Raw genomic sequence first — 11,338 nt, 5'->3', positions numbered from 1 at the left:
TACTTTAGATGGAGGTTTACAGAACAAATATTTTCTCATTAAACACTTAGTACACATATTGTCCTATGGCAGTGGTTAACAACCCCATAACATGTCAACACTGTCCTTTCTCAACCTTGGGTTCTCTATCACCAGCTTTCCTGTCCCCTCTTGCCTTCTAGTCCTTGTCCCTGGACTGCTGTGCCTCATTAATCCCGTTTTGTTTTATGGGACTGTCCAATCCCTGGCTGAGCGGTGAACCTCGGGAGTAACTTCACCATTGGGCTAAAAGGGTGTCCGGGGGTCATACTCTCGGGGATTATCGAGTCTCTGTCAGGCCAGTAAATCTGGTCTGGTTTTTTTTGTTATAATTTTGTTCTATATCCTTCTCCAGCTCTGTCCAGGACCCTCTGTTGTGATCCCAGTCAGAGCAGTCCGTGGTAGCCGGGCACCATCTAGCTGTACTGGACTTAGTCTGGTAGAGGCCTTGGCAGATGTGGTTCATTAGTCCTTTGGACTAATCTTTTCCTTGTATCCTGTTCTCTTCATTGTCCCTTGCTCCCAAAGGGGTGAGACCAGTGGTGTATCTTAGATGGATGCTCACAGGCTTTTAAGACCCCAGCTGCTACTCACCAAGGTAGAATGTAGAACATTGTCTTTATAAATTGTATTATGCCAATTGACCTAGATGTTCCCTGAGACCATGGTCCCACAGCCCTCCGGCCTGCAATTCAGACCCTCAGGGAGTTTGGATGTGTCTTTGGAGCTTCCATGACCTTTTCTTGTATGAGTTGTGCAGGCTTTCCCAGTATTGTGCATTTGTCTTACCCTTCACCAAAGTTACCACTTATCTATTGTCTATTTAGTTTCCCCACCACCACCTCTCCCACCCCTTGTAACCAAGAAAGATTGTTTCTTTTTGTGTGTAAACTTTTTTATGAGTTTTTTCAGTGGAGGTCTCATACAATATTTGTCCTTTTGTGATTGATTTATTTCACTCAGCATAATGTCCTCCAGTTTGATCCATGTTATGAGATGCTTCACAGATTCATCATTGTTCTTTCTCATTACTTAATACTCCATTGTGTGTATGTTCCATAGTTTGTTTATCCATTCATCTGTTGATGGGAATCTAGGTTGTTTCCATCTTTTTGCTATTGTGAACAATGTTGCAGTGAACATGGGTGTGCATATGTCTATTTGTGTGACCCCTCTTATTACTCTAGGATATATTCCTAGCAGTGGGATTGCTGGATAGTATGGTATTTCTCTTTCTAGCTTTCTAAGGAAGTGCCATATTATTTTCCAAAATGATTGTATCATTATGCATTCCCACCAGCAGTGCATAAGAGTTCCGATCTGATCTCCAGCCTCTCCAACATTTGTTATTTCCAAGGAAAAACTTAAATACTTTTTAAAGAAAATGTAGAGAAGTCAAATAAAGGGAGAATATATTTACAATACAAATAACTGACTAAAGATTTGAATGCAGACTATAAATCTAACTTCTATATTGTCTTAGTCATCTAGTGCTGCTCTAACAGAAATACCACAAGTGGATGGTTTTAACAAAGAGAAGTTTATTCTCTCACAGTCCAGTAGGCTATGAGTCCAAATTCAGGGCATCAACTCCAGGAGGAGTCTTTCTCTCTCTTCCGGCTCTGGAGAAAAGTCCTTGTGATGCATCAGTCTTTCCTTGGTTTGGGAGCTTCTCTGTGCAGGAACCTCAGGTCCAAAGGACGCTCTCTGCTCCTGGCACTGTTTGCTTGGTGATATGAGGTTCCCAAGTGTCTCTGCTCTCTTCTCTCTTTCATATCTCAAAAGAGATTGGATTAAGATGCTATCTAATCTTGTAAACCTCATCAGTATAACCTCATCACAGTGAAAGAATTTACAACACATAAGGAGATCACGTATAACCTTATCATAGTGATAGAGTTTACAACACATAAGGAAATCACATCAAATTACACAATCATACAGTACTGTGAATCATGACCCAGCCAAGATGACAGATAATTTTAGGGGACACAATTCAATTCATGACATATATATAGTTTTAAAAAATGCTATTGACTTGATTCCAACTCATGACAATCCCATATGTGCAGAATAGATTTGCACTGCATAGAGTTTTCAAGGCTGTGACCTTTTGGAAGCAGATGGCCAGGTCTTTCTTCCAAGGCACTTCTGGATAGAACTCAACCACCAACCTTTTGATTGGCAGCAGAATATGAACCATTTGTGCTACCCAGAGACCTTCATTATCATATTAATTCCTATATATCAGCAATCAAATTGCAAATAACCCAACAGAAATATGGACAAAATATTTGAACAAGCATTTTGCCAAGTGTATATACAAATTTCAAACAAACATATGCAAACTGCTCAGCCTAATTAGTAATTAAAACCCTTTGCCGTCGAGTAAACTAGAACTGCCCCTTAAGGTTTCCAAAGCTGTAATCTTTATGGAAAGATAATGCCACATCTTTCTCCTGTGGAGTGGCTAGTGGGTTCAAAATGCTGAACTTTTGGGTAGCAGCTGAGTGCTTAACTACTGCACCAGGGTTCCTTGTTAGTAATTAGAGAAGTGCAAATTTAAAACATAATAGGATAAAATTACATGTCCAATACCATACTTATAATGATTAAAAATACTAAATGTTAATGCAGATACCGAGACAAAGGAAACTCTCATATACCCTTGACAGAGGTCATATTGGTAAAATAATTTTGGAAACTGTTTGGCATTACTATCAGAAATTTCGCATTACCAATTTATATCCACTTGCACTAAGAAAACTAACAAGAAAATTCATAGTTGTATTATTCGTTAGAGCTCCAAAACAACCCAAATTTTCATTAATAGTAGAATCAATAAAAAGGTTGTGATATATTCATGCAATGGAATAGTATACAGCAATAAAAATGACCAACCATTACTATTTATCGCAATTTGGATGGATCTCACAAACATAATATTAAAGTGAAAGTAGCTATCCAAAAACTAGATAAAGCTAATTTACTGTTTGATGGTATCTACGTACATATAAAATTAGTTTTAAAAAAGCAAGGAAGTGACCCCCCCACACAAGTCTAGCTGGTGGTTACATTTGTGGAGAGTGATTAGTGGACAGCTTGCTGGGGACTTCCAGATTGCTAGTAATGTTTGGCTTCTTAGTTGGTGATTACATCAGTGTTCACTTAGCTGTATATTGCTTTGTACTTACTTTTCTGTATTTGTTGTTATACATCATAAACGAGGTTAAAATTACAGATTTTGAACTGAAGAATACATAAATTGAGGAAATATCAGCTTTCAGTTTTAGTAAAATAGAATTTTAGTAAAGTAGTATTACCTACTGATAATAAAAGTTGCTTATGAATTCAGGGAGATAGTCAATGCTTGTCATAAAGTTTTGTAGGATATTCAGTAGGAGTCATATATAGAAATGACCAGAAGAATTGCAACAGCAAAAAGGGAACTGAATCAAATTAGATAAATTGCATTTATGGTGGATCCAGTTCATAGCATTCATATGACATTCTCTACTCGACATTTTGTATTCCCTTAGAAGCATCTGGTCTGTGGGATTTACTTCTATTAACGGTTTAAAATGATAGGACCTTAGGAGTTCTTGCTCTATTAGCATATTTTCAGAGGTCCGAGGAGTGCCTCGGCTGAAATCAGAACATGGAATGAGAAGACAAGCATTCAGAGGCAAGATTTGGAAGTTTTCATGACTTCAGGACAAGTTGTTCATTAATTGACAAGAAGATACTTACAAGCAATCTTTTAGGGTAGAAAAAAGTACTGTCCATGAAGAGGCTCTGAGGTATATTGTCAAAGCTGAACTTTGTTTTCTACATATGAGCTAAGCTATCATCCCCAGGCATAATCTTCATGGAAAAAGAAATGCTGCAGTTTAGCTTAAGCCTATAACTTTATATTAAAATACTGCATGCTGCATTGCAAAGCAGGTATTATTTTATTGCACATTTCTTGATATGACTTCCTTGACTGGGTGTCCTAAGCCAAAGTTGTGCTTATGTCATACACACCAGGGCATACTGAAAATTTTTGCACAACTTCAGGAAGGTTGGGAAAATCTAGACATGGTTTGAGAAAGGAGAAACATTCATAGAAACTACTTCATCTTTCCATTCCAACAAGTTATGGAAAGGGCTACTGAGTTGAGAAGTAGGTATTGTTATTATTGCTTGCAAGATTCAGGGAAAACAATATATGTTTCACTGTGGGCATTAACAACCAATTTCAGCTGACTCAATGTTCTCAGTAATTCTCTTATTAATTTATCTCCATATGGTGTTATCCCACACTCTGCCACTAAAATTCCTCTCATTAAATTAGGATTATCAAAGCCCAAAGTCTTTTACTTGTCATCTATCTGGCATATCACATTGTTTATCATCTACCTGTTTTGCAGCCCACCCTTCTCTTGAATACTATAGCACCTTTCTCTTTGTGTTTCCCTCCTTCCTTCCTGCTTTAATTCAGTTTTATCTATTAATTCACTCAGCCTATATTTACTAATGTACCTATATACCACGTAAGTTTTTATGTCCTGGAAATATAGTGGTAATCAGGATAAATGAGAAAGATGTCCTCATAGAGATTATAATGAAGTAACCTGGTTCTCTAATCCTCTGTAAATGTGGCTGAGCTCCAAGAGAAGAGATCTTTGAGTCCTAGAATCCCAAGCCAAAACTGGATCCTAAAAAATTTAGATATGCACATTTTTCAATTTCTGTAGTCTGTGAATCTTTGCTTCCTTGAAAAAACAAGAATGTAGACTATTCAATAAATTTTACACAGTGTCTATAAGGTAAAACAGCAGTTCTAAGTTTATAGCAGAGTTTTGTTACAAGAAATCATCTTCAATTTATTCAACATATTTTTATTGTTCATTAATGTTTTTAATTAACATCGTTTTAATGTTTTTAATTAACCTATCTACATGAGTTATCTTTTTCTGTTATCTTTTAAGTTTCTGGGAATAGAACTACTACTTTAAAAGACAAAACTAGGTATATGAGATGATTGTTTAAAAGAAATGAACTAAGTCTGATAGACTTAGTTTTTCACAATAAGTCATGACTTATGAAGGTGACTATCTGATGAAGATACTATCTATCTTTAAAGAAGGCTGGCTAATAATGCAGTAATGTATTTTTGCTCATCCTTTTTTAAAGGAGCTAACATTTACTGATACCTGCTAAATGCTGGTTGATCTACTGGGTAATTAAAACATGCCCATTCAAAGTAATAAGTATTTCTTGAGCATCGAGTATTTGATGGAGTCATGTTAGGTACTGGAGATAAAATAGTTTAACAAGACATCAGCCCATACTCACACAGTTATAACCTGAGAGCAGGAAACTATATATTATTCAAATAAATGAAAAATAGCATATTTACAACTGGAGATAAGTGCTCTAAAAGACCACCCTGCTATAAGATCTTGTAATGAAGGTGCACATGTTCTATATACCCTGTCTCTGGATGATGACACTCTGCACATATGTGCACACAAGAGCCCAATCATAGACACATATATACACACCATCCCCTGCATACACACCCCAACATAACAATTCCAAGGCTTGGCAACATATAAAAATCATCCCCTCCCATTATGGGTTCATTATCCATAAATTAGAGTTGATATTTAAATATCTTCAAGTGACTTTGTGCCACCCATGGTAAGTGCATACTTAGAATTCCCCTTTAATCTTCTAGGCAAAACCAGTGCGTCTCTGTCCCCATTCTGGTGTTCAGACTCAGAATAAGCCAACATATGCCATATGTTGGATTACTTCTATATTCCAAAGGAAATTAATCTGTAATTTTATACCTAGTGTTTTCATATACCTAAAATTTTGTATTTTCTTTTTACTACATTTTAGATTATGAAGTATGCTTAAGTCATCACTTTTTTAAACTTTTATTTTAATGGCTACTTAATGTTTCATAATAGAAATGAGTCATGATTTTTCTCTTTCTATATTAAGACTAAGCTATCTTGTTGTCATATTTCTTTTTTAATTTTGTTTTATTGTACTTTTACTGCAAGTTTACAATTCAACTTAGTCTCTCGTACAAAAATCTATACATACGTTGTTATGTGACCCTTACTGCTCTCCCTATACTATGACAGTACATTCCTCCTTTCCACCCCTGATTTCCCATGTCCCTTCAACCAGCTCCTGACCGTCTCTGCCTTCTCATCTCACCTCTGCACAGAAGCTGCCCATTTATTCTCATGAAACTACTTGAACTAAGAAGCACACTCTTCACGTGTGTCGTTTTTTGTCCCATAGACCAGTCTAATCTTTGACTGAAGAGTTGGCCTAGGGAATGGTTTTAGTTCTGGGTAGACAGAGAGTCCAGGGGCCATGCTCTCTGGGGCTCTTCCAGTATCAGTCAGACCATTAAGTCTGGTGTTTTTACTAGAATTTGAGTTCTGCACCCCACTTTTCTCCTGCTCCAACAGGGACTCTCTGTTGTGTTCCCTGTCTGTATGTGGTTGTTGGTGGCAGCTGGGCACCATCTAGTTCTGGTTTCAGGCTGTAGCAGTCTCTAGTTTATGTGGCTCTTTCTGTCTTTTGGGCTAATGCTTTCCTTGTGACTTTGGTGTTCTTCATTCTCCTTTACTCCAGGTGGGTTGGGAGCAATTGATGCATATTAAACGGCCCCTCACTAGCTTTTAAGACCCCAGATGCCACTCACCAAAGTAGGATGCAGAACATTTTCTTAATAAACTTTGTTATGCCAATTGACCTAGATGTTCCCTGAAAGCATGGTTCCCCAGACCTCGGCCCCTGCTACTCTGTCCCTTGAAGTGTTTGGTTGTATTCAGGATTCTTCTTAGCTTTGGTTTAGTCCAGTTGTGCTGACTTTCCCTGAAGCGTGTGCTGTCCTTCCCTTCACCTAAGATAATTCTTGTCTACTATCCAGTTAGTGAATAACCCTCTCCCTCACTCCCCACCCTCTTAACCATCAAAGAATGTTTTCTTCTGTGTTTAAACCTTTTCTTGAATTCTTATAATAGCGGTCTTATACAATATTTGTCCTTTCGTGACTAAATTCACTCAGCATAATTCCTTCCAGATTTCTCCATGTTATAAGGTGTTTCGCGGATTCATCATTGTTTTTTATCATTGCGTAGTATTCCACTGTGTGAATATACCATAATTTGTTTATCCATTCATCTGTTCATGGGCACTGAAGTTGTTTTCATCTTTTTGCTATCATGAACAGTGCTGCAATGAATATGGGGTACTTATATCTATTCGTGTGATGGCGCTTATTTCTCTAGGATATATTTCAAGGAGCAGTATTGCTGGATAGTATGGTACTTCTATTCCTAGCTTTCTAAGGAAGCACCAAATCAATTTCCAAAGTGATTGTACCATTTTACCTTCCCACCAACAGTGTATAAGTGTTCCAGGCTATCCACAACCTCGCCAACATTTATTATTTTGTGTTTTTTGGATTAATGCTAGCATGTTGGGGTGAGATGGTATCTCATTGTAGTTTTGATTTGCGTTTCTCTAATGGCTAATGATTGTGAGCATTTCTTCATGTGTCTGTTAGCCTCCTGAATGTCTTTTTGGCGAAGTGCCTATTCATATTCTTTGCCCATTTGTTAATTAGGTTATTGGTCTTTTTGTTGATGAGGTTTTGGAGTATCTTGTAGATTTTAGAGATTAGACTCTGATGGGATTTGTCGTAGCCAAATTTTTTTCCCAGTCTGTAGGTTATCTTTTTACTCTTTTGGTGAAGTGTTTTGATGAGCATAAGTGTTTGATTTTTAGGAGCTCCCAGTTATCTAGTTTCTCTTCTAGTGTTTGCGCATTGTTACTTATGGTTCGTATTCTGTTTATGCCATGTAGTAGGGCTCGTAGCATTGTCCCTATTTTTTCATCCATGATTTTTATCGTTTTAGATTTTGTATTTACGTCTTTGATCCATTTTGAGTTTGTTTTTGTACATAGTGTGAGGTATGGGTCTTGTTTCAGTTTTTTGCAGATGGATATCCAGTTATGCCAGCACCATTTGTTAAAGAAACTATCTTTTCTCCAATTAATGGACTTTGGGCCTTTGTCAAATATCAGCTGCTCATAGGTGGATAAATTTATGCCTGGATCCTCAATTCTGTTCCATTGGTCTATGTATCTGCTGTTGTACCAGTACCAGGCTGTTTTGACTACCGTGGCAGTATAATAGGTTCTAAAATCAGGTAGTGTGAGGCCTCCCACTTTGTTCTTCTTGAGTAATGCATTATTTATCCGGGGCCTCTTCCCTTTCCAAATGAAGTTGGTGGTTTGTTTCTCCATCTCATTAAAAAATGCCATTGGAATTTGGATCAGGATGTCATTGTATCTGTAGACTCTTTGGGTAAAATTGACATTTTCACCATGTTGAGTCTTCCTATTCATGAGCAAGGTATATTTTTCCACTTATGCAGATCTCTTTTGGTTTCTTGGAGTAGTATCTTGTAGTTTTCACTGTCGTTTTCTTTTACATCTCTGGTTAGATTTATTCCTAACTATTTTATCTTCTTGGAGGCTATTGTAAATGGTATTGATTTGGTGATTTCCTGTTCAAAGTTCTCTTTGTTAGTGTACAGGAATCCAACTGATTTTTGTATGTTTATCTTGTATCCTGATACTTCACTGAAATCTTCTATTAGTTCCAGTAGTTTTTCTTATGGATTCTTTTGGTTTTTCTGTGTATAAGATCATATTATCTGCAAACAGAGATACTTTTACTTCTTCCCTATCAATTTGGATGCCCTTTATTTCCTTTTCTAGCCTAATTGCTCTGGCGAGGATCTCCAGCACAATGTTGAATAAGAGTGGTGATAAAGGGCATCCAAACTGGTAGCTCCCATTCTCAAAGGGAATGCTTTCAAACTCTCTCCGTTTGGGATGATGTTGGCTGTTGGCTTTGTATAAATGCCCTTAATTATCTTAAGGAATTTCCCTTCTATTCCTATTTTGTTGAGAGTTTTTATCATGAATGTGTGTTACACTTTGTGAAATGTCTTTTCTGTATAAATTGATAAGATCATGTGGTTCTTGTCTTTTGTTTTATTAATGTGATGGATTACATTAATTATTTTTCTAATGTTGAACCATCCCTGCATATCTGGTATAAATCCCACTTGGTCATGGTGAATTATTTTTTTGATATGTTGCTAAATTCTATTGGCTAGAATTTTGTTGAGGATTTTTTCATCAATGATCCTGAGGGATATTAGTCTGTAATTTTCTTTTTTATGTTGTCTTTACCTGGTTTTGATATCAGAGTTATGCTGGCTTCAAATTCATAGGATGAATTTGGGAGTATTCTATCCTCCCCTATGCTCTGAAATACCTTTAGTAGTAGTGGTGTTAACTCTTTTCTGAAAGTTTGGTAGAATTCTCCAGTGAAGCTATCTGGGCCAGGGCGTTTATTTTGTTGGGTGTATGTTAATGTCCTTTTCAATCTCTTCTTTTGTTATGAGTTTAATTAGATGTTCTACCTCTGTGTCAGTTTATGTAGGTAGTGAATTTCTAGAAATTTGTCCATTTCCTCTAGGTTTTCAAATTTGTTAAAGTACAATTTTTCATAGTATTCTGTTATGATTCTTAAATTTAAGTTGGGTCTGTTGTGATATCACCTATCTCATTTCTTGTAGGGTTATTTGTTTCCTCTCCTGTTTTTCTTTTGTCACTTTGGTCAGTGGTTTATCAGTTTTGTTGATCTTTTCAAAGAACCAGCTTTTGGTCTTGTTAGCTCTTTCAATTGGTTTTATATTCTCTATTTCATGTAGTTCTGCTCTAATTCTTATTTTTTCCTTTCTTCTGACACCCAAGGGCTTCTTTTGCTGCTCTCTTTCTACTTGTTCCAGTTGTAGGGTTAATGTTTTGATTTTGGCCTTTTTTTCTTTCTGGAGGTGTGCATTTATTGCTATAAACTCACCTCTGAGCACTGCTTTTGCTGGTAGGATGTGTTTTCATTCTCATTTGAGTCTATGAATTTCTTTATTCCATCCTTAATTTCTTCTATAACCCAGTAGTTTTTGAGCAAAGTGCTGTTCAGTTTCCATGTGTTTTTATTTTTTTTCCCTTGCTTTTTCTGTTATTGGTTTCTACTTTTATGGCTTTATGGTCAGAAAAGATGCTTTGTAATATTTTGATGCTTTGGATTTTGTTAAGGATTGCTCTATGGCCCAATATGTGTTTTATTCTGGAGAATGTTCCGTATGAGTTGTAAAAGAAAGTACGCTTGGCTGCTGTTGGGTGGATTGTCTGGTATATGTCCACAAGATCAGATTGGTTGACTGTAGCATTTATATCTTCCATATCTTTATTGAGTTTCTTTCTGGATGTTCTGTTCTTCATCCAAAGTGGTGTGTTGAAGTCTCCTATTATTATTGTGGAGCTGTCTATATCTGTTTCCAATGCTGTTAGTGTTTATGTATTTTGGAGCCTTGTCATTGGGTGTGTAAATAGTTAATATATTTATGTCCCCCTGGTGTATTGACCCTTTAATCATTATATAGTGTCCTTCCTTATCCTTTGTGGTGGGCTTAACTTCAAAGTTTATTTTGTCAGAAATTAATATTGCCACTCTTGCTCTTTTTTGAGTGTTGTTTGCTTGATACATTTTTTTCCATCCTTTGAGTTTTAGTTTGTTTGTGTATTTAAGTCTAAGTTGTGTCTCTTGTAGGCAGCATATAGATGGATTATGTTATTTTATCTAATCTGTCACTCTCTGTCTTTTTATTGTTGCATTTAGTCCATTTACATTTAGTGTAATTATTGATAGGTATGACTTTAGTGCTGTCATTTTGATGTCTTTTTTTGTGTCTTGTTCACAGTTTCTTTGTTCCACTTAATTTTCTGTGCTGAGTCATTTTTCTTTACGTATTTTCTTTTCATCTTTTTCATTGTTGTTGATTGTGAATTTGCTGAGTCTTTGTATTTTTCTTTTGATGTGTAGGATTGTTAATTTCCTTTGTGGTTACGTTAATATTTACACCTATTTTTCTAAGTTTAAACCTGTCTTATTTCTTTAGAGTGTCTTGACTTCCGCTTCATATGAAAAATCTATGTCTACATTTTTCAGTCCCTCTTTTTTGTTTTAAGGTTGTCATCTTCTACATATTGACATCTCTGTTTCCCTATTTCAGTGTTTTATCTTTGATTTATTTTTTGTGACTTCCCTATCTGGGTGGATATCCAGTTGTTCTGTCCTGCGTTCTAGTCTTGGGTTGTTATTTGTTGTTATTAATTTTCTAACCAGAGGACTCTCTTTAGTATTTCTTGTAATTTTGGTTTGGTT

The sequence above is a fragment of the Trichechus manatus genome, unplaced genomic scaffold, assembly GCF_000243295.1.
Source record: "Trichechus manatus latirostris isolate Lorelei unplaced genomic scaffold, TriManLat1.0 scaffold00055, whole genome shotgun sequence".
Classification (NCBI taxonomy): Eukaryota; Metazoa; Chordata; class Mammalia; order Sirenia; family Trichechidae; genus Trichechus; species Trichechus manatus.
The sequence above is the reverse complement of the archived record's forward strand: the minus strand, read 5'-3'. Positions refer to the sequence as shown.